At 35.4% G+C, this 13,852-nt stretch overlaps 1 long non-coding RNA gene across 1 annotated transcript in view; it reads right to left on the bottom strand.

Annotated features, from left to right (window-relative positions):
- The window catches only part of LOC119528965, a 49,261-nt gene extending 36,158 nt beyond the window's left edge, over nucleotides 1-13,103 (bottom strand). The window contains exon 1 of the long non-coding RNA XR_005215791.1: nucleotides 13,049-13,103. This is a non-coding gene — a long non-coding RNA (uncharacterized LOC119528965). The remainder of the gene's footprint in view (nucleotides 1-13,048) is intronic.
- Nucleotides 13,104-13,852: the final 749 nt, after the last annotated feature.

Genomic DNA, 13,852 nt, shown 5'->3' with positions numbered 1-13,852 from the left:
ATTCTGAATTTTGAAAAATAAATATGCTTTGATTAATCTTTACATACACTTGAATGCTATCAATGACTGCCCTTCTCTGGCAGACTGACATTTAGATGAGACCATGACCTTCTATTCTGGTAAGATCGGCAGAGAAGAAAGAAGGGAGATAAAAGAGCCACCTAATTACAGTGATTTTTGTTATGGATAAAACCTTAGAATAATTTATTTGACCCAATGGTCTTAAGTCAAGTAAGTTTACACTTACTGACCATCTGCTATTTTTGGGCTTTGCAGCACTTTCAGATCATCAGTACTGATAGGGCTTAGGTACAAATCCTCCTGTTCTATGGCCCAATGACCTTTTAAAATCACTTCTGAAGCCTCATATCCTTCAGGGCTTTGGGGTTGGCTTGTCTGTTTACTTAGAATAAAAGTGTCAGAGTAGGAGAGTAAGAATTAAAAGGACGTACACAAAAGCAGGAGCTGGGGAGAATCAAATAGCATAACAACTGAAAAGTTGCATTTATTATGTAGTATTATCTTATTAAAAATCTTATGTTTGATATAATGAGCATATATTCATAATATTCATATATAATATATGTATATATAAGCTATTGAATTATATGTATATATATAAGCTACCTAACTAAATGGAATCATTTCTTCAGGGATAAATTACTTTTAAAAATGGCTCCATTTTGTGAACAGCTGCTTTCATTTATATCACCTGCATTTAATTCAGAGTTAGGAAGGCAGCATATTAGAGTGGCTCTCTGGGCAGGTTTTCATGTCAGTCAGTCTGTCTGGTTTCAATATCTGGCTTCACCACATTAGGTTGGTGAATTTGGGCAGCTAGCAACTCTTTTTTCTTTCTTTCTTTCTTTCTTTCTTTCTTTCTTTCTTTCTTTCTTTCTTTTTTTTTTAGTATTTTGTGTACTTTATGTATTGTGTTATTGGTTTTTTTTTTCATTTTTTATTAGAGACCAATAATGCATAAAATACAGGATTCTCATACACCACCCCACCACCAAACCTGCATTGGTGTGGAACATTGGTTACAATTGATGATAGTACTTTCTTTGGTAATTGTTCTAATTTTTTTTTTAAATAATAGTTACTTTTGTTAGAATTCGTGAAAAATTATTAAAACTACTACTATTAACTATTGGCCATGGTTTACAATACGTGTTTTTTTTCCCATATAAAACGTATTATTATCACCTTGCATTAGTGTTGTACATTTGCTATAATTCATGAAAGAACAATCTTGTACTATAAATTATAGTCAATTGTTTACAATAGGGTTCACTGGTTATGTAATCCTATGCTTTATCTTTTAATTTTTATTCTAGTAACATATACAACCTAAAATTTCCTCTTTAACCACATTTACCCATATAATTCAGTGATGTTAATTACACTCACAATAATGTGCTACCATCACCATCCACTTCCAAACCATTACAGTCAACCTAAATAGAAACTGTACATTTTAAGCATCAATTCCCCATTCTCTAATCCCTAGTAACCTATTAAATTCTATATTCTAACTCCATGAATTTGCTTATAATAATTAGTTCATATCAGTGAGATCATAAAGTAACTGTCCTGTTGTGTCTGGCTTCTTTCATTCAGCATAATGTCCTCAAGTTTCATCCATGTTGTCACATGCATTTAGGACTTCATTCCTGTTTACAGTGGAATAATATTCCATTGTATGTATATACCACATTTTGCTTATCCATTCATCAGTTGATGAACAATTGGGTTGTTTCCATCTTTTGGCAATTGAGAACAGTATTGCTATGGACATCGGTGTGAAAATGTCTGTTCATGTCCCTGCTTTCAGTCCTTCCAAGTATGTACCTAGTGGCAGTATTACCAGATCATATGGCAATTGTAAACTTAGCTTCCTGAGGAATGGACAAACTGTCTTCCACAGTGGCTTTCAGCAGCTGTACCTTTATCTTTCCACCAGCAGAGAATATTTGTCCTTTTGTTTCTGACTTCTTTTACTCTGCATAATGTCCCCAAGGTTTCTCTTTCTCCACATCCTCTCCGACATTCGTAATTTTCTGTTTTTTGAATAGTGACCATTCTATTAGGTGTGAAATGATATCTCGTTGTGGTTTTGATTTGCATTTCCCTAAAAGCTAGTGTGCTTTTCAACCATTTATAAATCCTCTTCGGAGAAATGTTTATTCAATTCTTTTGCCCATTTTTTAACAAGGTTGTTTGTCTTTTTTTCTTGAGTGTGAGATTTCTTTATATATCCTGGATATTAAACCCTTATCAGATATGTGGTTTCTAAATATTTTCTCCCACTGAGTGGGTTCTATTTTCACTTTTGTGACAGTCTTTTGATGTGCAAGTTTTTAATTTTGAGAAGGTTCCATTTTTCTATTTTTCCTTTTGTTGCTTCTGCTTTGTGGGTAAAGTTTAAAAAACTATGGCCTAAGATAAGATCCTGAATATGCTTCCCTACATTTCCTTCTAGGGGTTTTATAGTCTTGGTTCTTGTATTTAGGTACTTGATCCATTTTGAGTTAATTTTTGTACAAGGTGTGAGCTGGGGTCCTCTTTCATTTTTTGGGCATTTGGATATCCAATTCTCTCAGCACCATTTGTTAAAGAGACTATTCTTTCCCAGTTGAGTGGACTTCGCATCCTTGTAAAGTTATTTCAGGATATCATGCTGTTTTGACCATTGTAGCTTTGTAATATGCTTTAAAGTCAGGAAGCATGAGTCCTCTGTTCTAGTTTGCCAATGCTGCCAGAATGCAAAACACCAGAGATAGATTGGCTTTTATAAAAGGGGGGTCATTTGGTTGCACAGTTACAGTCTTAAGGCCATAAAGTGTCCAAGGTAACACATCAGCAATTGGGTACCTTCACTGGAGGATGACTAATGGTATCTGGAAAACCTGTGTTAGCTGGGAAGGCACATGGCTGGCGTCTGCTCCAAAGTTCTGGTTTCAAAATGGCTTTCTCCCAGGATGTTCCTCTCTAGGCTGCAGTTCCTCAAAAATGTCACTCTTAGTTGCACTTGGGTATTTGTCCTCTCCTAGCTTCTCTGGAGCAAGACTGCTTTCAACGGCCGTCTTCAAACTGTCTCTCATCTGCAGCTCCTGTGCTTTCTTCAAAGTGTCCCTCTTGGCTGTAGCTTCTCTTCAAGATGTCACTCTCAGCTGCAGCTGCACTGAGTTCCTTCTATTTGTCAGCCCATTTATATGGCTCCACTGATCAAGGCCCACCCTGAATGGGTGGGGCCATGCCTCCATGGAAATATCTCATCAGAGTTATCACCTACAGTTGGGTGAGGCACATTTCCATGCAAACAACCTAATCCAAATGTTCCAACTTAATCCTCACTAATATGTCTGCCCCACAAGATTGCATCAAAGAATATGGCTTTTTCTGGGGGGCATAATACATTCAAACCAGCACAGCCTCCAACTTCATTATTCTTTTTCAAGATGTTTTTGGCTATTTGAATCCCCTTACCTTTCCAAATAAATTTGATAATTGACTTCTCCATTACTGCAAAGAAGGCTGCTGGAATTTTGATTAGGTTTGCATTGAATCTGTAAATAAATTTGGGTAGAATTGACATTTTAACAATATTTAGCCTTCTAATCCAAGAGCATAGAATGTCCTTCCACTTATTTAGGTCTTCTTTGGTTTCTTTTAGTAATGTTTTGTAATTTTCTGTGTACAAGTCTTTTACATCCTTGCTTAAATTTATTCCTAGATATTTGACTCTTTTAGTTGCTATTTTAAATGGAATTCTTTTCTAGATTTCCTCCTCAGATTGCTCATTACTAGTGTATAGAAACATTACTGATTTTTGCATGTTGATTTTATACCTGCCATTTTGCTGAATTCATTTATTAGCTTTAGTAGCTTTGTTGTAGATTCTTTAGGCATTTTTATATATAGAGTCATGTCATCCACAAATAGTGAAAGTTCAACTTCTTCCTTTCCAATTTGATAATTTGATTTTCTTTCTTTCTTTTCTTTTTTCTTTCTTTCTTTTTTTTTTTGCCTAACTTCTCTGGCTAAAATTTCCAGTACAATTTTTAATGGCAGTGGTGACCACATCCTTGTCTTGTTTCAGATCTTAGAAGGAAAGCTTTCAGTCTTTCACCACTGAGTATGATATTAGCTGTGGGTTTTCTAATATGCTTTTTATCATGTTAAAGAAGTTTCCTCTATTCCTATTTATCTAAGTGTTTTTATCAAGAAAGGATGGTGAATTTTGTCAAATGCCTTTTCTGCATCAACGGAGATGATCATGCGGTTTTTCCCCTTCGATTTGTTAATGTAGTGCATTACATTAATTGATTTTCTTATGTTGAACCACCCTTGCATACCTGGAATAATATCCTGTTGGTCATGATGTATAGTTCCTTTAATGTGCTGTTGGATACAATTTGCAAGTATTCTGTTGAAGATTTTTGCATCTATATTCATAACAGTATTGGTCTATAATTTTCTATTCATGTAGTATCTTTATCTATTTTGGTATTTAGGTTATATTGGCCTCATAGAATGAGTTAGGCAGTGTTCCCTCTTCTTCAATTTTTTGCAAGAGTTTGAACAGGAATCATATTAAATATACTTTGAATGACTGGGAGAATTCACTTGTGAAGCCATCTGTCCTGGTTTTTTCTTTGTTGGGAGGTTTTGATGACTGATTCAATCTCTTTACTTTTAATTGGTTTGTTGAGGTCTTCTATTTCTTCTCAAGTCAGTGTATGTTGTTCATGTGTTTCTAGGAATTTATGCATTTCATCTAGGTTGTCTAATTTGTGGGCATACACTTGTTCACAGTATTCTCTAATGATCCTTTTTATTTCTGTGTGTTCAGTAGTAATGTTCCCCTCTAATTTCTGATTTTATTTATTTCTGACTTCTCTTGTTTTCTTTGTCAGTCTAGGCTAGGGGTTTGCCAATTTTATTGATCTTTTCAAAGAACCAACTTTTGGTTTTGTTAACACTATTGTTTTTTAATTCTCAATATCATTTACTTCTATACTAATCTTTATTTCTTTCCTTCTGCTTGCTTTGGGATTAGTTTGCTGTTCTTTTTCTATTTCTTCCAGGTGTGAAGTTAGATCTTTGATTTTAGCCCTTTCTTCTTTTTGAATGTATTTAGGGCTATAAGTTTCCCTCTCAGCACTGCCTTTGCTGAATCCCATAAGTTTTGATATGTTTGTTCACATTTTCATTCATCTCAAGATATTTACTGATTTTCTTTGTAATTTCCTCTTTGGCCCACTAATTATTTAAGAGGATGTTATTTAATTTCCATGTATTTATGAATTTTCCAGTTCTCTGCCTGTTATTGATTTCCAGCTTCCTTCCATTATGGTCAGAGAAGATGCTTTGTATAATTTCAATCTTTTTAAAATTATTTTAAACCCGTCATGTGGTCTACCATGGAGAGTGAGCCCTATGCACTTGAGAAGAATGTATATCCTGCTGTTTGGGGGTGCAGTATTCTGTATATATCTGTTAGGTCTAGTTCATTTATCATATTATTCAAGTTCTCTGTTTCCTTATTGATCTTCTCTCTTGATGTTCTATCTATTGATGAGAGTGGTATATTGAAATCTCCAACTATTATGTAGCGGTGCCTATTCCTCCCTTCAGTTTTGCCAGTGTTTGCCTCATGTATTTTGGGGCAACATGATTAAGTGCATAAATATTTATGATTGTTATTTCTTCTTGGTGGATTGCCCCTTTTATTAATATATAGTGCCCTTCTTTGTTTCTTATAACAGCTTTTGACTTAAAGTCAATTTTGTCTGATATTTGTACAGCAACCCCAGGTCTTTTTTGGTTACAATTTGCATGGAATATCTTTTCCAAACTTGTCCTTTCAATCTATTTGTGTCTTTGGGTCTAAGGTGAATCGCATATAAACAACATATAGTTAGGTCATGCTTTGTTAATCCATTTGTCACTCTGTCTTTTGATTGGGAAGTTTAATCCATTACCATTCAGTCTTATTACTGTAAAGACAGTCCTTACTTCAGCCTTTTCAGTCATTTCGTCCTTTGGTTTTGGCATGTTATATCTTTTTTCAGCCTCTATTTTCCTTTATTGCAACCTCTTTTTCCATATAGTGGATATTTTGTTATATATCTGACAGATCCCTTTCTCATTTCTGTTTTTGTATATTTTAAAAAATATTTCTTTGTGGTTACCCTGGTGTTTATATTACACAACCTACATCTATAACCTACTAATTTGAAAAGATACCAACACAGCTTCAGTAGTATACACGTTCTGTGCTCCCATATCCCTCTCTTTCCCCTCTTTATGTGTTTTTGTCCCACTTTACCACTTTATATTTTGCATGTTCATTATCAGGAAATGTGCCTTTTTCTTATTCAATTATATTCTGACTCCTGCAGGAATTAAAGACTAGACTTCTATATTGAGGATACAGTATCCTTTATGTTGGGTTTTGCATTTACGCTTTTATTTATCCTTACTGATCTTCATTTTTTTCCGTATATTCCAAGTCATTCTCCCCAGTCTTTTTCTTTCCACCTCAGAACTCCCTTTAGTAAATCTTGTAGGGTAGGGCTTTTGTTGACAAACTGTTTCAGTTTCTGTTTATCTGTGAATGTTTTAAACTCCCTTCATTTTTAAAGGATGGGTTTGCCAGATAAAGAATTTGGGGTTAGAAGTTTTTCTCTTTCAGTAGCTTAAATATATCATACTCTTGCCTTCTCACCTCCATGGTTTCTGATGAGAAATCACCACTTAGTCTTACTGAGAATTCCTTGTATTTGACAAATCACTTTTCTCTTGCTGCTTTCAGAATTCTTTATTTCTTGGCACTTGGCATCCTGATAAGTATATGTCTTGGGGTAGGTCAATTAGGATTTATTCTTTTTGGACTACGGCATATTTTTTGGACATGTATATTTCCTTCTTTCATATGAGTTGGGAGATTTTTGGCCATTATTTCCTCAAATATTCTTTCTGCCCCCTTTCTCTTGTCTTCTACTTCTGGGACATCCATGATGCATATATCTGTGTGCTTCATGCTGTCACTCAAATCCATGAGACACTGCTTAATTTTGACTTTTCCTTTCTCTTTCTCTGTTCTTCCCACTGCATGATTTCGATTGTCCTGTCTTCAAGTTCACTGATTCTTTCTTCTGCCTGCTCAAATCTTCTGTTGTATGTATAGTGCATTTTTAATCTCTACTATTGTCTACTATTGTGCTTTTTGATCCCTGTAATTTCTATTATGTTTCTTTTATAGTTTCAAATTCTTCTTATGCTCATACATTTTCTTCTGAATATCCTTTAGCTGTTTATCCATATTTTTTTATCTCCTTGAATTGATTTAGAAGATTTTTTGAAATTATTTGATTAGTTGTTCCAAATTATGAGTCTCCTCTGCAGTTTTAATTTGTTCCCTTGACTAAGCCATATTTTCCTGTTTCTTAGTATGGATTGCAATTTTTTTGGCTGATGTCTAGGCATCTGGTTACCATGATGAGTTAACTCTGAAAGACTTTTTCTCCCTTTGTCTATGGTTTTATTGTCAATTGGCTTTGTGATAAGGCTCTTCTTTTGAGGCTAGGTTCAACTTATTCTAGACCTTCAGAATAGCCTGTGTTTAACTATCAGATTTTCTCAGCTTTTCTTCATCTGATTCTTGCCTTGGATATGTGGTACAATTTTTAAGACTGTGTGTTTTGTATAATTGTTTCATCTCCAGGTGAAAATTTCCTTTCCTCTGTTCTTTCTCCAGGAGTCTTGATCTGTTCTGTTTTTGTGCAGAATTTTCTCCCCTTCTCCTCCAATTTGTTTAAGTTTTCTCCCTCTCTCAGTGCCTTGTTTTCCTTACTGTTTTCATTTCTAGGACTCTCCTGTCTTACAGAAGTTCAGTATCACCCTCCCCCACATTTTTTCTCTGTGATGCTTTTCTGCCTCTGATTTTGACTGATGGGCATTATGCCCTGAGAAGCCAGAAGGCATGAATCCAGAAAGTGAGTTTCTCCAGAAAAGTCCTTTCTGTGGTTTGGTGGGTCAGTCAACAGAAATTAGATCAAGCAAGTGCAGCACTTTCCAGCCACAGTTTTACCATGATCCCAGTCTCTCTCTCCCTCTCTCTCTCTCTCTTTCTCTCTCTCTCCTCCTGGGGGACCTTTCGTATGCAGGACTTCTCAGTGGCTTGTGTTCTGTCCCAGGTGTCTGTGGACTTGGGTTCCTGTGCCTAGATATTCATGGGGTTCTATCACTGCTGTTACTGGTTCTGTTGCCACTGTTTTCAGTGGGAGAGAGCCAGGTCAGTGCCTCTGAGCAACTCCCAAGCTGTATGAGATTGAGTTGGTGAGTGGACTAGCAGATCCAGGATCAAAGTTTCCTACCTAATGTTTTCTTTTTTCTCTGATTCAACATTTGTGAAGTCTTTCTCCCGTCTCTACCAGAGTTCTAAGCAAGTGGAATTTGTGCTTGTATTCACAGAATCTTGGGGAGGTTTTTTCAGGGGATGCCTTACATTGCTATGTTGATGACATCCAGCTATTAACTCCTGTGTGTGTGTTCTTATCCTCAGGTATGGAAAGAAATAAATTGACACATTTTATAAGATTGTGACAATCGATTAAATTTATATTAATGAATATATTTATCATCTCTATTTTAGGATAAGGAAACTCACATGCAAGAGTTTAATAGCTACTCTAGTTTACAATTTATATAATTAAAATTAGCCAAATTATGTATGCATTGTATTATTCAGGTATCTAGAATGAACTAGAACATGCAACCAGCTGTGTGGGTTCCCATGGTAATAGATATAATGTAATTCATTGGCATGCATTCATTGTAGTTGAACTGAAAACTAAGTCCTGGAGTGTGATGGGGGCCTCAGTTTCCCTATCTGTAAAATAGGGAAAATATTTTCTATTATAGAAAGTTGTTGTGAATATTAAACTAGTTTATAAAGTCCCTGACATACAATAGGTGCTCAACAAATATTATTAGCATTTTTCTCCTTCCCTCTCCTTAACAATCAATGATTTGATAATACAAAAATTGTTCACACTAAAAATATTTACCCTAAGGCTGAGAGCTGGAACCATACAACTTTAAAAACAGTATCGACATCTTTAACTATATGCCATGATATCTCTTTCTCTGCTCTCAGTAAATAATATGTGCATTTTATCTTTACAAGATAAAACAGATTATATAACTTTGATGGTAAATCAGAAGTATCTTTTCCTCTATAAACCACATTGGGGCCATCCTTATCCACAATGCTACATGTCAGGAAAAATGATTTTTCTGCTTCTGGAGTCTTGGAACTTTTCTACTTTGGCTTGAATTTTTCTTATAGTTATCAAAATTCCCTTCCATAAGCTTGTCCCAACTCTTGCCCAATTTTTCCCTGTCTTGGGGATTCCAAATTTAAGAGGAGAATTTTGTCTACTTTTGGAATTCTGCAACATTTTTAAGTAAAGGAAACTGAATGCATGTTATCATTTCTTTTTAACTATTTCAAATAACTATCTTATTCCAAGATAAGTTTAAGTTGTCCCCTTGACTAAAACTTTTAGTTTGTACTTTTATCCTTTTTTAAATATATAACTAGTACATGAAATTATCATTTCAAAATGCTGAGTAATAAGTCTTTTCGAATTCTCGTTGCAAATATTAGCTGCAAACTTATTCCACTGCATTGGAAGGGCATTCAATTTCACAAACACTTGTTTCAATGCATTAATATACATGGATGATAACCCCCTCCCCATTTAAAAACTGGTTTATTTTAAAGTGTCACTAGAGGCTTTGGCCATTTAAGTTCTTACAGTTAAAGAAATAAACCCCATCATTGTCATAAATACATATATGTACATGCACATCCAGCAAAGAACATAAATATGACAAAGTTTATCACTAAACAGATTTGAAAAAGTTCTCTCTAAACATTCTTGTGCACTCTAAAAATTTCATGTAAGAAAACCAGGATGTCCCCCATTTACATTCTCATTAAAGAGTTCCACTCTTATTTTACCACAGACTTTAATAGCAGGCTATTTACTGGGTTGCTTTGTTCATAAAATCTCAGTTTGGCCAGGGAATTTATAGACATCTAGTATTTGTCAAACCTGATTAACCTGGATTACCTAAGAAGCTTTTAAAAAATACAAACTTCTCCATGCCTGGAGATTGTCATACTGTCAGTGAGGGTAAAGACCAAGAGTCTGTCATTTTAACAATTTTTAAAGGTGTTTCCAATGATAAACTAGATTAGCAACCATCCATTGTAGAACTGAATCTTCTCTATAACGTCTTTGCCAAATTGTCATTTGATCTGTGATTGAACGCTTTTGGTGACAGAGAACTTGAAGTAATGATTTTCCTTTTTGGATATTTGTCTCTGGACATTTTTCCTTATACTGGGTGAAATCTACTTTTCTGTTGTTTCTAACTACTCATCTCAGTTGTCATTTGTGGCAAGAACAAGTAGTTCTTTGAATATTTAAAGATTCCTTAGAAGTCTTCTTGAATCTTATCTAGGAGTAGTAATCCCAATTTAAGTTTATTTTTGTCTTAGATGATTTTTTTTTTAACCTTTTTGCCATTTGGTGGCTCTCCTTTGAACACTTTTGCATCTGCCCCACTGTTATAAAGTATCATTCTCTTCATGGTATGGAGAGCTGTGTTTTAGACATTTTAGTTCCCTGAAGCTAAATTAGGTTGAAAGTAACCCTGCTAATCCATAGGAACCTCACTTTCAACTAAAATTATTTTTTCCTGACATGTGCTAAAGCTAAGTCATGTCCTCCCCATCAAATTAATATGTGCATGATTGGTTTTTGTACTCTAGTTTTAAAATTTATCTTGTGTTTAGACCATCAGTGCAAGTGTTAATAATATTTTCAGATGTTGCTCTTCAAATGTATTTACTATCCTTCTTAGCTTCATGCCATTCTTGATTTTGATGAACCTACCCTATGTATCTTTATTAGGTTTCAAGGATACATGGCTGAAAACAAAGACCTAGAATCCTCATCTAGACATCTCTGTACAACTTACTATCACTCCAGATATGTGAATGAAGTTATTTAATGTGCTTCTGAATGCTCCTGGACAAACTTACATTAGTCTACCTTGTTTCCAAGAAAATAGTGGGAAACCTTGTAAAAATCTTACTGAAGTCCAGATATCCATTTACCAGAATTGTTCTTTCATTACTTGCTTTCTTTTCCAGACTCTCCCAATGCACCTTTCTTTTCATATTCCCTCTCATATTTTTAACTGGTGTTATTGTTAAAGTCTCAGCTTTGTGAAATCCACCTTCCTTCCGCAATTTGTAAAATTGGACCTTAATGGGCAGCCTCCAGTGCCTCTTTTATTTGCCAAGATTTCTCAAAACCAACTGACGGTGTTTCTGGGATATCACTTATAAGCTCTCTGTGACTCTGGCTATTTTCAAATCCCTCTAGATAGTTTTGAACTTCTTTCATGGCAGCAAGGACAGGGAAAGAAATGAAGGTAGAAAGCTGCCACAGTGGCAATAACTCAAGTTTATTATCAAAGGCTATCAGGAAAGTGAGCTCTATTACTTCCTAGACCTGAGGTTCCTTCCCATATGGCAATATGCATCAGGGAGGACAGAGAAAAAATGTAGACAATTAAAGCCTTAGTTCACTGATATCCAGTATGACCATGCCTGCAGAAAAGATAACAGATTTGTAGCACTTGAGAGGTTTCTGAAGACAGGGGCTCAGTAAACTTCCTTTAATTTAGAATCTACTATAATTTATTCCTGAACTCATCTTTTGTCCACTGCACAACACTCTCCCAAACTCCTTCTCTGACTTTCTGACAAAATGAAATTAAATGGTACAGAGAACATGCATTGCTCAAGCTCAGGTTATTGCTCACTGCTTTAGTTCCCTTTGCATTCAGAGGAGCCCTGTTGCCATGGCAATCGTGAGGAGGGTCTACAGAGCATAGATTCAAATCATCACCTTCAAATCATCAAACCAGCCAACTAAGTCTCATGGCTCCTTCTTGTAAGTATGGTCCAATCTACTTACCTGTTCCCTTAGTAGCACTGCTAAATTTACAGACTTAACCTATTCCATTTCTGTTAACTGAGCCTAATTCATTTTCCCACTCAAATATGATAGATTTTGCCTTCTGATCAATATTACCCAGTGCTCTGGGGTGGAAGACCTGACCTCATTTAGAAGAGTTCCTCTTATTGTCAATGTCTATCCTACACATTCCAGTGTGGAGATCAGTCTCTTTACTGAGAAAGAGAGACAAAATAAGAATTGCAGAGTTCTATTTCCTTCCTTTTCTCCAATAAACATCCATTTTTCAACCTTCTTTGCCTTCACAAACAGAAAGATATCACAGCTGCTTTTCCACATGATTCTGTGAGAGTTCTTCAAAAGCAGTTTTTCCTTGTTGGTCACAATCAGGCCCAGAGTTGCTCCTATGTCTGCAGTTTATTGATTAATTCCTATTGTCTCAATTCCTTGTGATTTTTCTCAATTTTAAATTTCACATGTTTTGTGCCTACTCTGAAATCTTTTGTTCTTGCTTGATAAATTAGAAGAAAACAATGCAATCTTTGAGTCATTTGTGAAAGCCGTATTCCTCTCTGAGTAGCTGCATCTTTTTCCTGGCTTCGGAGAAAATGGGAAATCCCCTCCATTAGTATTTATCAGCAGTGCTGGTTTCTTGTCATTTCATTTCCATGGGAATCATATTTATTAGTTTTTGATCAATATTCTTTCAAGTATATGTATACGCTAGCACTCTAGCATAAAACTGTGATTATTTAAAGTCTTGTTTTGTATTAAATATATTTCTCATTGAAACGAGGAAAACAGTATGGCTTTTAAGGGGAAAATATGCATTATGCATTATGACATAAATTAAGAAAGATCCTTGGTAAAGTTTTAATTTACATATGTATTAGTTAGGGTTCTCCTTGGAAACAAAATCAATGAGAGATGTCTCTGATTATCAAATTGTAAAAGTGACTCACGCAACTGCGGGCACTCACGAGTCCAAATTCTGCAGAGCCGTCAACAAACTGTCAACTCCAAGGAAGATGTCCGATGAACTCCTCGGGAAATGAACCGACAACTTTGATGAACTCCTCTGGAAATGAACCAGCAACTTCGACGAGCTCCCCAGGAAATGCTTCACTGAGCAGCCCAAGAAGAAGTAAAGGTTCTCTAACCGTCTGGCTTATAAGCCTCCAACTGATCACCCGGACCAAATCCAGCCCATTGCATTCTCTCACTGTGGAAGCACGCCCCTTGATGAGTCATCAGTCAGCTGCAGTCAATTGACTGATGATCCGACAAACCAGCCCGTTGGTTTATTAACCAGCCTCAAATAGCCTCACAGCAATCGTCAGGCCAGTGCCCACTTGACCAGACTGCTAGGCCACCTAGCCAAGTTGACACATGAACCCAACCATCACAACATAATAATACAAGAGACATAAAATTAAAAAAAAATTCTTGAGAAATAACTTCCCAAATTTATTATAATTACCCAGCAATGAAATTACTTTTCATAGTGGTATTGCAACTTTGGTCAGGATTTTGTACTATTAATATTATCATCAGCACTTACTGAAGCTTAAACACACTAGATTAAGATGTGTACATGTTTTCTCATTCTAGGATCCATTTGGTGACATTTCAAATAATGGTATGATGCTTGAATGATATTTTCTTCTGTCTATTTACCTTCTATTCCCCGCAAAAGTATATACACATAAATATATAGTATATGGTATGTGTATATATACATATTTATCAGTAACATAAAGATTTTTCTTATATCATGAGATAGT

This window comes from Choloepus didactylus, chromosome 3 (assembly GCF_015220235.1).
Source record: "Choloepus didactylus isolate mChoDid1 chromosome 3, mChoDid1.pri, whole genome shotgun sequence".
Classification (NCBI taxonomy): Eukaryota; Metazoa; Chordata; class Mammalia; order Pilosa; family Megalonychidae; genus Choloepus; species Choloepus didactylus.
The sequence above is the reverse complement of the archived record's forward strand: the minus strand, read 5'-3'. Positions and strand labels throughout refer to the sequence as shown.